Here is a 15,101-nt window from a genome sequence, read left to right as displayed (position 1 = left end):
ACTGTCCCTGGCTCAGGCAAATGTTATATTGGGGGGGTCGTAAAATGGCTTCCTCTTGGGAGAAACTGGGAGGGGCAGTGCCTGTGAGAGCAAGCTGAGCTTGGGGGAAGTGGATAAACCAGAAATTCCACCATGTGCTTTGATAAACCACACCCCTTTGGGGCCAGAGCATGATTTTAAAAAGATGGATAATTCACAGTGCGGGCTTGTAAAAATTATATAAATAACATCATCATTCTTGTGATTTTTCTGTGCACATTTTAAGAGGTGTTAGGACCCTGTGGTATGTTCTTGGGGATAGTAGCGGGAAAAAAGGTTGTTACTCCAAATGTATGCATGTTAAAAATCTGCCACTTTATCATCTGAAACCCATATCCCTGGTGCACATTTGTGTAAAATCTGGAAAGGTTTAGAGGTCGTTATCTGGATGAAAAGGGGAGAATTCTGTCATAAATTGACACAACATCGTACAAAGACAGGGATCGGATGGTTTGGTGCTACAGAAAATATGTTAACTGGACCTATAATATTAGAAAAATGGTACATAGATAAATATGTATTTGGGTCAGAAATAGATTTGTGTGCAATTTGACAAGGGGAGGTTCCTCTGACCATAAAACCTACAGCATCACTCTGACACTCCATTTCTTTCCCCCAATCAAGGGAGAGAGGAAAGATTGGCCAATGATAAGTGAGAGGGGCAGGCTTAGCTAGGCCCAGGCACACACCCATTTTCAAAACACATAAAAAGGAACATTGAAACCCAGGTAGGGACATTCACTTTCCACTTTCTTGCGGGACGCTTTGCCGGGAGACTCCAGACTTCAAATCCATCAATCTCCAGAGACCAGAGATCCAGAGAAACCAGAGATCCAGAGAGACCAGAGATCCAGAGAGACCAGAACTGTGCAGTGCTGAGAACAGAACCCGAGACCAGACCGCTGTGAAGAACCGCCATGAGTCCAGTCCAACCGGTTGACCCGATCCGTGACGAAGTCGCATTCCTGTCCAAAATCTAGTGTGAATACCCAGCTAGCACTGTGCCAAAACCAATCTCTTAGTTTAAAATAATCTAATCCAAACTATTTTAGCTTATTAGAACTGCCTCCTAGAATCGCGTCATTCTGTCATCCTTAAAACTGAAAACTGTCCTCTGTCATTCTGAGCTTTAAAATTTCAAATCCAAAAAACTACCTTTACTAAATCGGCTGTATCTATGGAACCGTTTGTGCTAGGAGCGATTTCCAACGAACCTAGAACTGACTTCTCCTTATAGTGCCTCCGTAATTGCGCTTGACGCACGCAACAAATTGCCGCGATTTGACATTTTGCTTAATTTCAGCCACGTGTAAAAAGATTTATCCTTGCTTTCCTTGCTGAAATTCGTGTGCAACCTGACAATCATTCATAGAGCATCGCTAAAGTGATCCTGAATTAATTTAAAGTATCTCTCACTCACCCTGAACCTCCTATAGGGAATTAAAAGCTTTTATTAGCATATTTTTCACTTAATTGCAACCACATCAAAGTATCTTGCCTGTGTTTAAAACTCCTACCTGTTTTCATCTAAGCTTGATGGGGGTAACTGAATTATATTTGATTGCATTCCTGAGAACTGTGTGCTTTCCTTCCATCTCTTTACCTTGCATAAGGGGGTGGGGGGGAATTGTCAAAGAAAAGTGATTACATTGTCTTTTGTTGAAGTCATATCAAGTTTATTTCCTGTAGTGCATTTTCATTCATCATTGCATTGTCCTTGAAGCCATAAAAGCATTCTCAGCTACTTTATCCTCTCTGTATCACTTCTAAGCCATCAAAAAGAGTGTACCACTGTAACATTAGCCACTGTTGATCACTATCATCCTCACAAGTGTGCTATCAATTATCAATTTATTTATAAAAGTGTGATATATAGATATATTGTTTAATTTTCAAAAAACCTTTTAATTTTCAAAACAAACCTACTTCTTGGCTCTGTGGGGCAGGGGGATTCTAAGAGAGGGGTGTTATATAAGGGTTGTCATCCAGAGTAAACGAATTGGACATAAAAATATATCAATAAGGGTTTCCCTCAGCATCCCAGACTAGGCATTGATTTAGCTGTAGTGTTGAATTGAATCCGCTTACAACTGTTAACATTAGTTTGTTTTATTTTGCCTTCAGTTTGTGATGTCTGCTTTAGGTATTGAGAATTATTAGAGAAAATAGAGGTTGTGAAAAGGGTTTGAGGCGGAATTAGGGGAATTCAAGGATTTCACTTTTAGTTCTTGAACCTCTGAGATACCAACCTTGTTCTGTCTAGATGATTTACCATGACAGTATATACACTTATATAAGTGGGCATAGACCATAGGCTCTTAGGTGCTGGTTAAAGTGAAAGAATGACAGTTGCAGAGGCATAGAAATGTAGCATGTAAAAAAGGGGGGGGGGCACTTTAATTGTAAAGGTGAGTTTTAAGCTTTTTTCTGAAAATGTCATACAAAGGCTAATTTCTCAGCACGGCGGTGAGATTGTTCCTGTGGATGGCAGCCCGGATGGGGAAGCAGGAGCCCTTGGACCTTTTGTGAATAAATCTGGGGGTGAAGAGCAGTTGCTTATGGGCTGTTCTTAAGGGCCTTGCTGGAGTGTGTGTATTTATTTTCTGAGAGAGGTAGACACAGGCAGCGTCCGATAGACAATGGTGGGCAATGGAAAGGATCTTGAACTTGATTCTGTCCTTGACTGGGAGCCAGAGGGCAGCTTTTCTGGCTTCTGAGATGTGGTCCTGTTTGCCAATGTCAAGCACAGCATGGAGGGCATTGTTCTGTAAAATATTCACATTGTTTTCAGATGTACCACAGAGTAGAGTGTTACAATAGTCACGTTTTGAGCATGGGCTACCTCAAGGCTGTTCTTGCAGAAAAAAGATGCCATTAGTTCTGCCAGATGGGAATGATTTGACTTTCATCCTCAGAAGATGAAAACTGCATTTCTCTTAGTGAAATTGCCACTTCCCATTGATAGCCGTCTCCTCCCATGTGATCCTCCCACTGCTACCACCCCGGGTTTAGGAACATGGGAAGAGACTTAAGGCTGGGGTTTGGTAATGACTCGGCATGATTCATCATGTTGCCTTCAACCTCTTTATACGCAGTATGTGCTTCCTTTTACTAAGGTCCTGGTAAAAACAAGCATTGCCAATGACAACAGTTGTAGCTTGTGTGGATGGATTAGATTGGCATTTGCCAGATACCCACCCCATTTTACAGTTGATAACATCGTATGGTCTGGTATAATAATTATGACAGCACATGGAAAATGCCATTCCCATGCCTACCCAAAAGCTAAAACCTTTGGCTTTGTCAATACTTTTTTTGTATTTTACTGGGTTCATATAGTGTGTGTTGTGATTTGAATGTGAAGACGTTTTAATTTGGGGAAATCTATTTTTTTCTTACTTTTGATGCCACTTTATTTGGGGAGCTCGTTTTTTATGTTAGTGAAACATTTGATTTTGTTTCAAGAAATCTTCAGTTTTTATTATGTGCAGGAGAACCTCTTTTTAGTTTGAAAAAAATGACAGAGATATGATATGATATGATATTTTATTTAAACAGAGCCTATACACAATGTGTTTCTAAGCGCTTCAAGGCAAGGAAGGGAACAAGGGAAAATACAACGACATTCTTACAGACCATGAACACTAAGGATGTGAAATTAACTATCGTACTCGGCCTGACGACATTTTAGATAGTGCAAGTGCTAAGATGTAGATAAGGAAGGGAGGGGGAGAGTGGGAAGGAAATGGAAAGAGACAGGCGACTATCGTACTCGACCTGACGACATTTCCGGTAGAGCCGGAGGAAAACAAAAGGTGAGGGAGAGGGGTGCAGAAAGGGAGGGGAGGAACAAAACATGTGACTATCGTACTAGGCATGACAACGTTTCAGATAGTGCTGGATGGAGGAGGGGCAACAGTAAGGGGTTAGTGGAATGACAGACGAGGTTGCTGTCATAGTAGGTCCAGGGAAAATTCGCATAGAGTAAGTGCATAGAAGAAAGTAAGGTCTGATAGAGTAAGTGCATAGAAGAAAGTAAGGGGAGGAGGGGAGGAGATAGGAAAAGGGAGAGGGGAGGGGAGGAGAGAACAGAGAGTAAGCAGTCAAAAAGAGTGGAGAAGCAAGAGAGGCGAGCGAATACAATTGCAGAAGTTAGTAGTAACACATAATGTTCCAAGCCAGGATACAAGATGAAGATGGAACAGCATGATTCAGGGCCACCATGAGTACAAGATGCAAAGGAAGTCCAGCATGAGAGTTGAGAAAGGGTGACGCACCGTGAATCAATGAAGTCCATAAAAGTAAAATCCAGCATTGGCCACAAGACGGTGATGGTGAAACCAGAATGTATCAGGACAGACTCCTCTGTGCAGGAAAGGGGGGGTGCACAAGGGAACAACACGGGGGGACCAGAGAGGGTGGGGATGGCCTGTTGGGACAGAGGGTGTAAACACATGTTGGTGCATGCTTATCTGCTGTCTTAGCAGGGGGTCAGACCCTAGATCCTCCTGGTCCGAAAAGGTCCAAACTGCAATAGCCCTTTTCTTTGACTGCCCTTCACTTTGGACGCCCGGGGCGAGAGACGGCCTTCATCTAAGAGTTAAGAGCAGGAAGGAAGAGGCAGGGCTAAGAAGGTTGGCGGGGCTTAGGCCAGGTGACCTAGATCCACTTACACCTGCTCCCCAGCTGCAAAGGAAAAGAGGCTGGATGGCTCCTTAAGTAGGGAAAAGAGCGGCAAGCAGGAAGGCACCATGTGGGCGGGGCTTGCTAAGTGGTGAAAAGGAGCAGCAAGCAGGAAGGCACCAGGTAGGCGGGGCTTGCTAAGTGGTGAAAATGAGCAGCAGCCAGGAAGGCACCAGGTGGCCGGGGCTTGCTAAGTGGTGAAAATGAGCGGCAAGCAGGAAGGCACCAGGTGGGCGGGACTTAGGCCAGGTGACCTAGATCCACTTAAACCTGCTCCCCAGCTGCAAAGGAAAAGAGGCTGGAGGGCTCCTTAAGTAGGGAAAAGACCGGTAAGCAGGAAGGCACCAGGTGGGCGGGGCTTCCTAAGTGGTGAAAAGGAGTGGCAAGCAGGAAGGCAGCAGGTGGACGGGGCTTGCTAAGTGGTGAAAAGGAGCGGCAACCAGGAAGGCACTAGGAGGGCGGGGCTTAGGCCAGGTGACCTAGATCCACTTACGCCTGCTCCCCAGCTGCAAAGGAAAAGAGGCTGGAGGGCTCCTTAAGTAGGGAAAAGAGTGGCAAGCAGGAAGGCACCAGGTGGGTGGGGCTTAAAGGGTGAGGAATGTGATATGCTGTTGTCTGTGCAGGAGGAGTACAGCAAACTGCATCCAGTGGATGTGGATCTTGTATCCTTTTACTTGGAAGCTGAAAAAGTGGAGACACAATGATCAGGCGTTCCCAGGAATGAGGCACACAGACCTTCTGCCTTCTCCAGCAGGAATTGATGGTGATGATGGGGATGCTACTGAGGGTGATGGTTGGCACATTGTAGACAGAGGCCTGGGAAGAGCCTGAGCCGGTGCACAGCCAGTACCGCAGGTGTGAGCAGAAGGGACAGGAGATAGGGGTAGGAAAATCAGTAATGCAGGGTATGGATGAGGAGTGAAGCCCACTGAAGGGTCAAAGGAGGCCCGGGAGATCTTACAGAAGTACAGGGAAGCAGGAAGGCAGCCCACACTTTGCCACCATCCACTTGGGCATGGGATTACTTTACGATGCCTGAAGGAGTTCAACTGCAGGGACTAAATCTGTCGTGTGCACCTTGTGACAAAGGTGCATATGCAGAGAAATATCACTGCTACCCATTATCTAGGTACCACAGTCCTCTTGAACAGCGTACAGCACTGGCACATGAATGTGTATGACAAGTTCCACCCACGCCACCCCCATATCAGTGATGATGGTGAGACTGTAACAGGGAATCCCCAGGAGGACACAGTGGAAAAATGCAGACTTGTCCCTGCAGTGAGTGGGTCTGGTTTACGCTGTGACGGGTTGGCATTTGTCCACAAAAGGAACGTGCCAGTCCCAGGTGCCATTCCAGATAATGTGAGAAACAGGGTCAATGTCACTGAGGACAGCGTCATGGACAACCTTGCCTGGAAGATTGGGACATTGGGCCTCATTACGAGGTTGGAGGTAGTCATGTCGCTATTAGCGCCATGACTACCTCCAATACCGGTACTGTGTCCGGTCCTGTTCAATGGGGACTTACCGGTCTATTCCGACCTTTGCGGGACCGGTAACTCCCCATTGAAAAAACCATTCCCCATTCCCATTTCAGCCCCCATAGGGCTCAAGGGGAAGGTGCTAATAACGGTACCGCAAATTGCGGTACCGTTATTAGCTCTGAAGTCCCTTAACGGGTCCCTTCCATAACGCCTGGTAAAACCAGGCGTTAAGGAAGGGACCCGCTAATGGACCTCGTAGTAGGGCGGTAAGGGATTACCGGCACCGGTGCCCTTACCGGTGCCGGTAATCCCTTACTGCCCACCTCATAATGAGGCCCATTGTGTCTAGTGCGCAGCACGTCTTCTGCCAGTAAGGAGCATGAGTGGATAATGGACAGTGCAAAACATCACTATATATTTTTTCTTGTACAGTTGTACAGAACAACTTTTAAAATATTTAATCACATCACCCATATCACTTAATAACAGCCAAATACAAACAAATGCACTAGTATTAAAACAATACATCCAAACTTGAAAACATTTCCCCTAAAGCATAGAAAAATGATAGATAAAGCATACCGATGTACCAGCCATAAGTAACTTCCATACCTCATCAGGTGAAGACGGCCCCTGTATGCCGGCCGTTCCAAGTGCATTTACCGAAAAGCAGTGAAGAGCTTCACATCACATTAAAAGATGTTTTTACGACTCAACACAAGCATCTCCACAGAGTCGGCACTGCCGCTGATGGTGGGGGATATTTTGCCATGCCCCGACTACCTCATTTGTCTTTACACAGTTGAACTTGATTTTAACATAATCCCACATCACTGAGTTCCCAATGAAGCTCTCAATGGATTTGGGCGGGCAAGGTCTTGCCAAAAAGTACTCCAGGAAGCATGTTGCCTGATTGTTGGTTGCCAGCTTAATTGTTTGTTGCCCCTTGGCATCAAAACACAGATCCAACTCCATGTGCTTCTTGAATTTACCAATCGGCCAGCTCGAGGGCTGATCAATTACCCTCTCCAACCAAATATCTCCAGCAGCCTTGATTTTCAGAATATTACTGTTTGGCATGAACCAAGCTCTTGATTGAATGACCATATGTAGGAGACACAGAACAGTGACAAACAACGCAAATGCAGCTTAACATCAATAGGTGTTACTTTAAACTCCAAATAGGGTATTTCCATGGCCACACGTTGTTACGGTTCAGTGCATTTTAGCGCGATCGCTTCACAATCATTATCATAGTGCTTCCACATCTCCATTCCTACAGTGTTGGCAGTTGCCATGGTGTTTACGCCAAAGCAGCATTCACACTGGGCCTGCTCTACTCTGTACGCCCTCGTGTTAGGTGCAACCTCTTGTCACTATGGTTACCTGATGCGAGGCACAACGTCAGCACACTGCACTGCCACACAAACAAACATAAAAAGTTACCAGACAATGGCAGCAGTGCTACTAATTATCGTAAGTGCTCATTGCTAGTTGTTGCGCCTTATCAGAGCTTTCCTTGAACCCGTGCCTTGTTTTTTGGACTGTCTTTTGGATCCTCCTTCTGGTTTTGGTTCTTTTTTTTTCCTGGCAATGAACTTTGGTCTGTTGCCTTGTCTGCTGTTCATTCTTTGGATATTATCTCTGGATTTTTCTCCGGATCCTGTGTTGGTGTTCAGTCCTTGGATACTCTGCTGTGTGGACTGTTCTGTCCCTTAGTGCCTCATCATGGTGCTCAGGAACAGGTCCCTACTAATCCACCAACCCCCCGCCCCCTTCATGCCCTTTCCTCCAGGGCCCTCAGTGCTTTCTTGTATTCCTCTTCTTTTCATATTCCACAGACCACGTTCCTTTACCGTAGAGCCTTTTGGTCCACCAGACGATTCCTAGGTATATCTGCAGCACCTTAAAGCTTCTCAGGTTAGTGTTGCACTATGTTTTTACTTATTTACATTTGCACTAGTACAGATTATAAAGTCTTCCTTTATTTCCACAGCTTGGCATTTCCCTGTTTCGATTTGTTGCTCTTTCAATTGAATTACACCACTATTTTGTCACACATGAATATATAGAGGAGTACATCAAGGAAAGGTTTGCCTTGCAAGTGAGTAGAACCTATCATAGGCTCAGGTTATCAGTCTGCTGATCCTAAAGGCCTCGGTTGGTTCCCAGGGACATGTGTGGTGAGTACTGACAGAATCGGAAGTTTCCTCATGGGTTCAGATGATATTTTCACTGCCCTGATGCAGTTGGTAACGGAACTGTGGTATGTTGACCACCACACATATGGCCATGACACTTACGATGAACACTTTACAGGATCTAGCACAACCCCCACCTCATGGCGATGGACAGGCAGGAGCTGCTGCGACAGCCACAGCCTACCCTGCTCCTGGACTCAACCAAGTACCAGTACTAATGTCTACTCTTTTCCCTCTTGCACTGCAGAGAGAGATTCAATGGCGATCCTAGGATTTATTGGACCTTTGTTAATCAATGATGCTCAGCCAGGTTTAATTTAATTGTTAAATTCTTTTGGCTTTTCCTTAGCACAAAATAAACTTGTTGTATCAAATAACAGATAGAATTCTCATTCCAGATTTTAACCTATGGGATCAAAACAACTATAATATGGGTTACTATCAGTAACAGGCCTCTTATATTGCAAACATTTTACTTTTAGTTTATAACATGTTAAAGTTTAATCAGGAAGGCCCCTAACAGCTGTCATCACAAGTAGCCCTCTGCTGCACAGAGATTTTTTTACAGATCCACAGGCAGGCCACTTTTGCTGTGAAGATCTCTTTATGCTCTTAGCCTTTCAGGACCTTGTAAGTTCACAGTGATTCCTTAAACTACGTGAATTGTAGCACCCAGCGAGAATTTTGAATATTTGGAAGGTGTTCTGTACCGGCATTCTGAAGTTTCAACAGCCAAGAAAAGGTGATTTAAAGCAACATTGGAGTTTCATTTAGCAAAGCACTGCTTTTTCCTTCTGCACTCCACTTTCAATTGTTGTGGAGCCCAGTGACACATTTCAGTAGTGAGAGCTCTGTTCCACCACAGACAACATGCATGGCGGATTGGCAGCCATCTTTTTGTGCATTGAAAAGCGTGATTTTCAGGGGTTTTGGAGCGCACAAGGGTTTTCCGGCTATTTTGCTGTTTCTGGCACCACCATAGCAGAGTGATGCAGCATAGCAGGGCAGAAGTAGGTCAATACATCCCACAGAGCCCCCCCTCCCGACTTGATTTTGACCGCCCATCAATGGGAAGTCAGGAGATTGGGATGTTCTTTTTTTTTTATCCTTGTGGAGAACATCAGATGCTTCTCCCGTCGGTGCTGTAGCGACACACTCTCCTCGCCGGTTCTGGTCAGGGGTATTGCTGGTTCTGGTTGGGAGTATGGAGTGGCACTCCGGGCTCCTTGGGTCTTTCCTCCCGGTCCCCGAGTGGTTCTCCTTGGTGATAAGAAAATTCTTAATTCCAATGCTACAAAACAGAACATAGCATGGTTATGGAAATTTCCCCACTACTACTCCCCAAGTGCGTAGTGGGACAGATGCATGCATTGAATACAATTGACAATATTCCCTATCTATGTTTACTAATGGTTTTAACAGGTGGATTCTTCTAGGTTTCCGGATTTCCCCCTCTGGGTTTTCCGGTTTGCTCCTCTATTTGCCGCAAAGTATGCCTGGGATGGCAACTCTTCAGCTGGTTTATGTGGACCCACTTGTCTTCCCCTTCTGCCAAACTGCCTTGGATATGCGGATTCTGTAATTGAGTCCATGGATGGTCACTTCTCCCGGTTCATCTAAAAGGAGGAAGGAACAACTCGCACAACCCAACAAGTATCTATTATGCTTTTGTTATTCCTAGAAATTTTGATCATACTACTGCTAAGCGGAGGATGTTTGGAAAGGGGTAGTTCCAGATCCCTTACCCATTGCTGCACTGACTCTGTGGCGGGTAGGGTCTGATCATTAGGGAGTTTTTTAATAGTGCTTCACTGATGAAGCTTTTTTTGCTATTCAAGTCAACGTGGGCGAGGACAGACTCCTTCCCGTCATTTAATTGAATCGGGAGGAAGCGCTGTTCACCCTTTTTCAGAATGCCAGCTAAGTTCTGTGCTGGTTTGATGTCAATTTGGGCTATGAACCTGGGATTTTTGGATGGTACATTAGTATAAAATTTCAATGTATCTCCCTCCAGGGTGGAATGCCACTTGAGATGGGAAGGGAGGCTGATTTGCAGAAATGGAGAAGAGTTCACCTCACCGGTGGGTGGTCCCATTGCTATGACGGTGACGTGGGGTGTATCATTGTTCTGAAAGTAGAACCTAACTAGATCCGGTTTTTGCTCAACCATGTGGCATGTGCCATTTAGACTCACATGCTTGACGCTTTGCTTTAATTTAATTGGCCTGTAGGTCTAGGTCCAGAGGACCTTGTTGACACAATCTATGAGGGGAGACAGCCTGCGGAGGATATCATTCCCTAATAGACAGTGGGTTTCCTCTGGCACCACAACCAAGACTGGGTGATTCATTTTGTGTTGCCCAATTTTAATTTCCAGCTCTGCAGACCCTTCAACAGGAAATTCCTTCCCATCAAAGTTCTGGAGCTGTCCAGGAAGAGGGGTGAGAGGAATTTGATATTTCTCCCCCCTTCCCGAATTTAGCTGCTCAAAGACTCTTTTGGACAGCAAGGTGTCCTGGGATCCACTGTCCACCAGTGCTGGAATTGCACATTGCCCTTGCACTTGGATGGAGGCGTAGAATCTACCTTCCACTCCTTCAAGGGGCAAAGGTAATGGGTGCTCTGGGCAAGCTTGATGGTCAATTTGCTTATTTCTAACTCTGGCACCGGGATAGTTGGTTCAAGAGATGGTGAATTTTGACACACCGCTATTTGGGGAGTCTCGGGCTACCCTTGTTCTGTTTCTGGGCTGCCCCCCCCACCTGGCGGCAGTCAACGGAAGTGGTTGGAGAGGATTGAGGTTTTCTTGGGCTGGGTCTGGGTTGCTCCCCCCCTTCTAGGAGGCGGTCCCTAGAATGGAGTGGGATAATTTGGGTATCTGAGCACCCAGTATCATACTCAGTGATTTGAGAAGTCTCAGGCTCCTCCTTTTCTGATTCTGGGCTGCCCCCCCCCTTTTGGAGGAAGTCCCCAGCATAGGTCTGGGCATGACCTGTGCGGGATCTTGGGGATCTGCAAACAAACAGGATGGTTGAATATGGGGGGAGCTTTGGGCTCCCCTGGTTCTGATTCTGGGCTGCCCCCCCCTTTTTGGAGGCAGTTACCAGAATTGTTTTGAATAAGGGGATTTCTTGCTGGTCATTCTGGGGTTTGATGGGTGGTTTTAACTCGGTCCCCACATCTACCCAGTCTTGATCAGGATCTCTTGGGTCCATTTCTCTTTGGGAGGAGTTCCCCCATTCCTGAAGGAGAATATCCATTTTCCCAGAATCCTCTGAGGACCTCTATCCTTTAAATTGGAAGATTTGCACCTCCTCCACAAAATGGGCCTTTTTAGGCTCTTTATTTCTCCTACCCCCCCTCTGTTCCTTAGGTTGCAGATTTTCGGGCGCAGGAGATTTTGGTTCCGGTTCCTGGGTTTCCAGGGGCTTGCCACAAGTAGGGAAGGAAGCTTCCTCTAAGGCTTTACACACCCCTTACCCCTGTGCCTCCTTCCTGGGAACCGCTGGGTTGTTGGGGTTCTTCCCCTGTAATTGTTCTGGAGCACCAGACACTTGATTTGAGGAGTTCTAAGTCACCATGCTCATTTGAGGGTTCTGTTGAGCCCTCAGCATGCGACCCAGATCCTCTGCCATGTTCTGGACTTGGTGTTCCAGTAGGGACACCCGCTCTGGCTGGTACGGGGTCCTCTGGTCTACCCTTGGTTGATCACGGGAAGGGTAACTGTCCCTTCTCCCGTAATACCCTTGGTTGGGATAGTTTTGGTAACCCTCCAACCTTGGCCTCCCCTCTCCCAGATTTGGCTGCCTGAGCTCCGGAAAGTGGGGAAATAAAGAAGGGTTGTTTTGGGTATTGAGGTTTGGTGGGTACCGGGGAAAGAAACTTGGCCCAGCATTTGGGGGATTATTGCCCTCCTGGGGAAAGTGTGGAGGGAAGATCCCTATATTGGCAGCTGCCTGGTTGGGTCCCTCCCCCCCTTGGGCTAGAGGAGTCCACACATAGCCCAGGATGGGTCTGTTGCCCTTGTAACGGGGGCTGATGTAGTCAGGGGAGTTAGGGGTCCCATTTGTGGGGTTACCTCCCTGACTCCCTGTTTGGGATTGGCCCGAAGGCCTTCTGGGTCTGGGGTTGGTAGGATTCTGTGTGGGAATGTTTTTAGGCCCCCCATCTCCGGATCTAAAATGGGGGTAACCTTCACCTCCACTACCTTAGCAGCAGCAGGGGTGTTGGTTGGGCTTTTATTAGTATTTTTACTTTCTAGTGGCTTCTGCACTTCGTAGTTGCGGGTTGCTTGTTCAATGACCCTGTCTAGTGATCTTTTCTTGTGAAAGTCCCTCACTAGCTGGGTCATAAAGTATTTAGGGAGGGCATGAAAGAAGGTTTTGACAAATTCCATACTGTCAGTGTGCACCCTCCTGGTGGTCTGCACAAAGGCTCATTTAAGTTCTTGGACACATTCTTGTGGTGCCTGGTCTTCCCCACATTGCAGGTTGTAGGCTGTCTTTCGGGCCTCTTCAGGGTTTCTATGAATAGAAAAATGCTTCAGGGTGGCCGCCCTATAGGTGGACCATCTTGAATGGTTCTGATCCTCCAGCCCCGCAAAGAAATTGGAGTACTCAGGTGAAAATGTCCACTTTACATATTGAATACAGCTTTGGCTGTCCTTCAGGTGGAAAGTCTCCATAATTTGCTCAGAAAATTCAAGGTGCTCCCAAACTGAATGTTTGGCATTTTTGTGGTAGGGCGTGATGACGCTCCTAATAGCTTTTATTTGCTTCAGGGGATCTTTGAGTAAAGCTTTCTTAAGTTTGTTGTTGGCCTTTTTAGTTCTGGTCACCCTGGTCCACTCATCCTCTGACTCTGCTACCAGAGGTGGCTGTCTGATCTTCTAACCTCTCCCTGATTCTGCGAGCCTGGGAATGGCTGGCAGAATGTGGGGGCCTAGTCTCTTGAGACCTGTGGTGCTCAGAAGAGTCTTCTGACTCTCTCTTGCTTCCATGATTGACTGAGTACCCCCTCCCCACTGTCCTAGCTGGGAAGAGGTTTTTAAGATGCTCTTAGTGGGCCTAGTCTCTGGAATTCCCCACCAAATTTCACTGACTGATCTCTAGGTAGGTGATATTTCTGAGGATCCAATTCTCTGATTCTCCCCTCACAGGAGTCTCCCTGATCAGAGAAGATGGCCCTAGCACTTGAGAACTTGTACATAGATGCCCGCCCATCCATTTCTGGGAGGTGCTGACCTATTAGCCCCATATTTCCTGTTGTGTTGAAGTCTACCATCCCCGTGGCCCTTTGTTCATATGTTTCAGTGGACATGGGGATGGCAGAGTCCTCTCTCTCCCATATTACCTCATCTCTTTCAGCCCCTACTCCCTGATGACATGCCAGAATCTGACCCTTTTGTTCCGCTATTAAGGCCTTACCAGTCTCTATGAGTTGTTCTTGCATGGCTATCTGTCTATGGAGCCTGTCATTCTTTTCACAGAGAGCCTCATTGTCTATCTGTGCTTCCTGCCTGAATTTGGAGTATTGTGCCAATTTTTGCTGCAGGAGACTCACCTCCTGAGTTCTAGCATCTTTGGCCTGATTGCTCTCTCCCAAGGCATCTTCCACCCTCCTGGTATGCTCTAATAGCTTCTCATATTCGTTTTTGACTCCACTAAGCTCCTGGAGGGCCAACTTTTTTCCTTCTAACCTGGTTTTTAACTGGCTTACATCCTGCCCTAAGGAGTCTCTCTCTTGACATAGAGTTCCCCTCTGCTCAGCCAGGTCGTCCCTTCCCTTTGTTTTCTAATGGCATTGAGTGTGGAGATCCTTCACTATTCATTTATTATTTTCATCTTTTAGTTCATCAATCTGACTTTCTAGGGCAATTATCTGCCCAGCGCAGGCTCTATTCTAATTTAATTGCTGCTCCAGCTTTTGTTGGCTCTGTTATAGAGAATCCAACCTTTCTTGACACTCTTTTTGCAGTATCAGTAATTTGGTATCTTGCTCTGGCGTCTCTTGCTGCAGGAGATCCAGATCTTCCTTTACTTTTCTCAGATACTGTCTGGTTTCTCTCTCTGATTCTTGGCTCTTTTGCAGCCTTTGCTCTGCAGAGTCCAGATCATTTTGGGTTTTCTCTAGGGATTGTACTTGCCTCTTTGCCAGATCTAGGCTTTCAGCATATTTTTCCTGTATTAATCCAATGTGGAGGAACAGGTAAGCCGCTATTTTGGCAATTTTACATTGCTCTTCTTTTACTTTTGGGGCCATGTACAGTTCACTAAGTGCCTGGTGTAATGGACCCTGGTCCTGCCATGTATCTAAGTCTGTGGCAGTGACTTGTTGTTTGATTTCCTGCAGCCAGACATTCTGATCCTGCTCTACCCATTCACCCCTGACAAACAATTTGTGCAGTGGGTGTTCCCTTGCAATATTGATTTCCACTGGGGTCGCCATTCCGGAAATATGAATTTCCTTCTGGCTTATTTCAGGGTAAATTTACTTTTTCAAGCAGGCCTGATTTCTAGAGTATTTATTTTAAGGGCACTTGTACAGTGTAGCACAGTACTCACACCACACAACGTATTATTACTCTGCAGGTTAGACTGCTGTGTTAGACTGTCACAGGTGGCAATCAATCAAACCCCAGACTCGAGTCCCCAGATTTGTTAAGGATTTCAATCAGGTAATACACTCTGCT

This window comes from Ambystoma mexicanum, chromosome 11, assembly GCF_040938575.1.
Source record: "Ambystoma mexicanum isolate Mex_15411 chromosome 11, UKY_AmexF1_1, whole genome shotgun sequence".
NCBI classification, from domain to species: Eukaryota; Metazoa; Chordata; class Amphibia; order Caudata; family Ambystomatidae; genus Ambystoma; species Ambystoma mexicanum.
The sequence above is the reverse complement of the archived record's forward strand: the minus strand, read 5'-3'. Positions refer to the sequence as shown.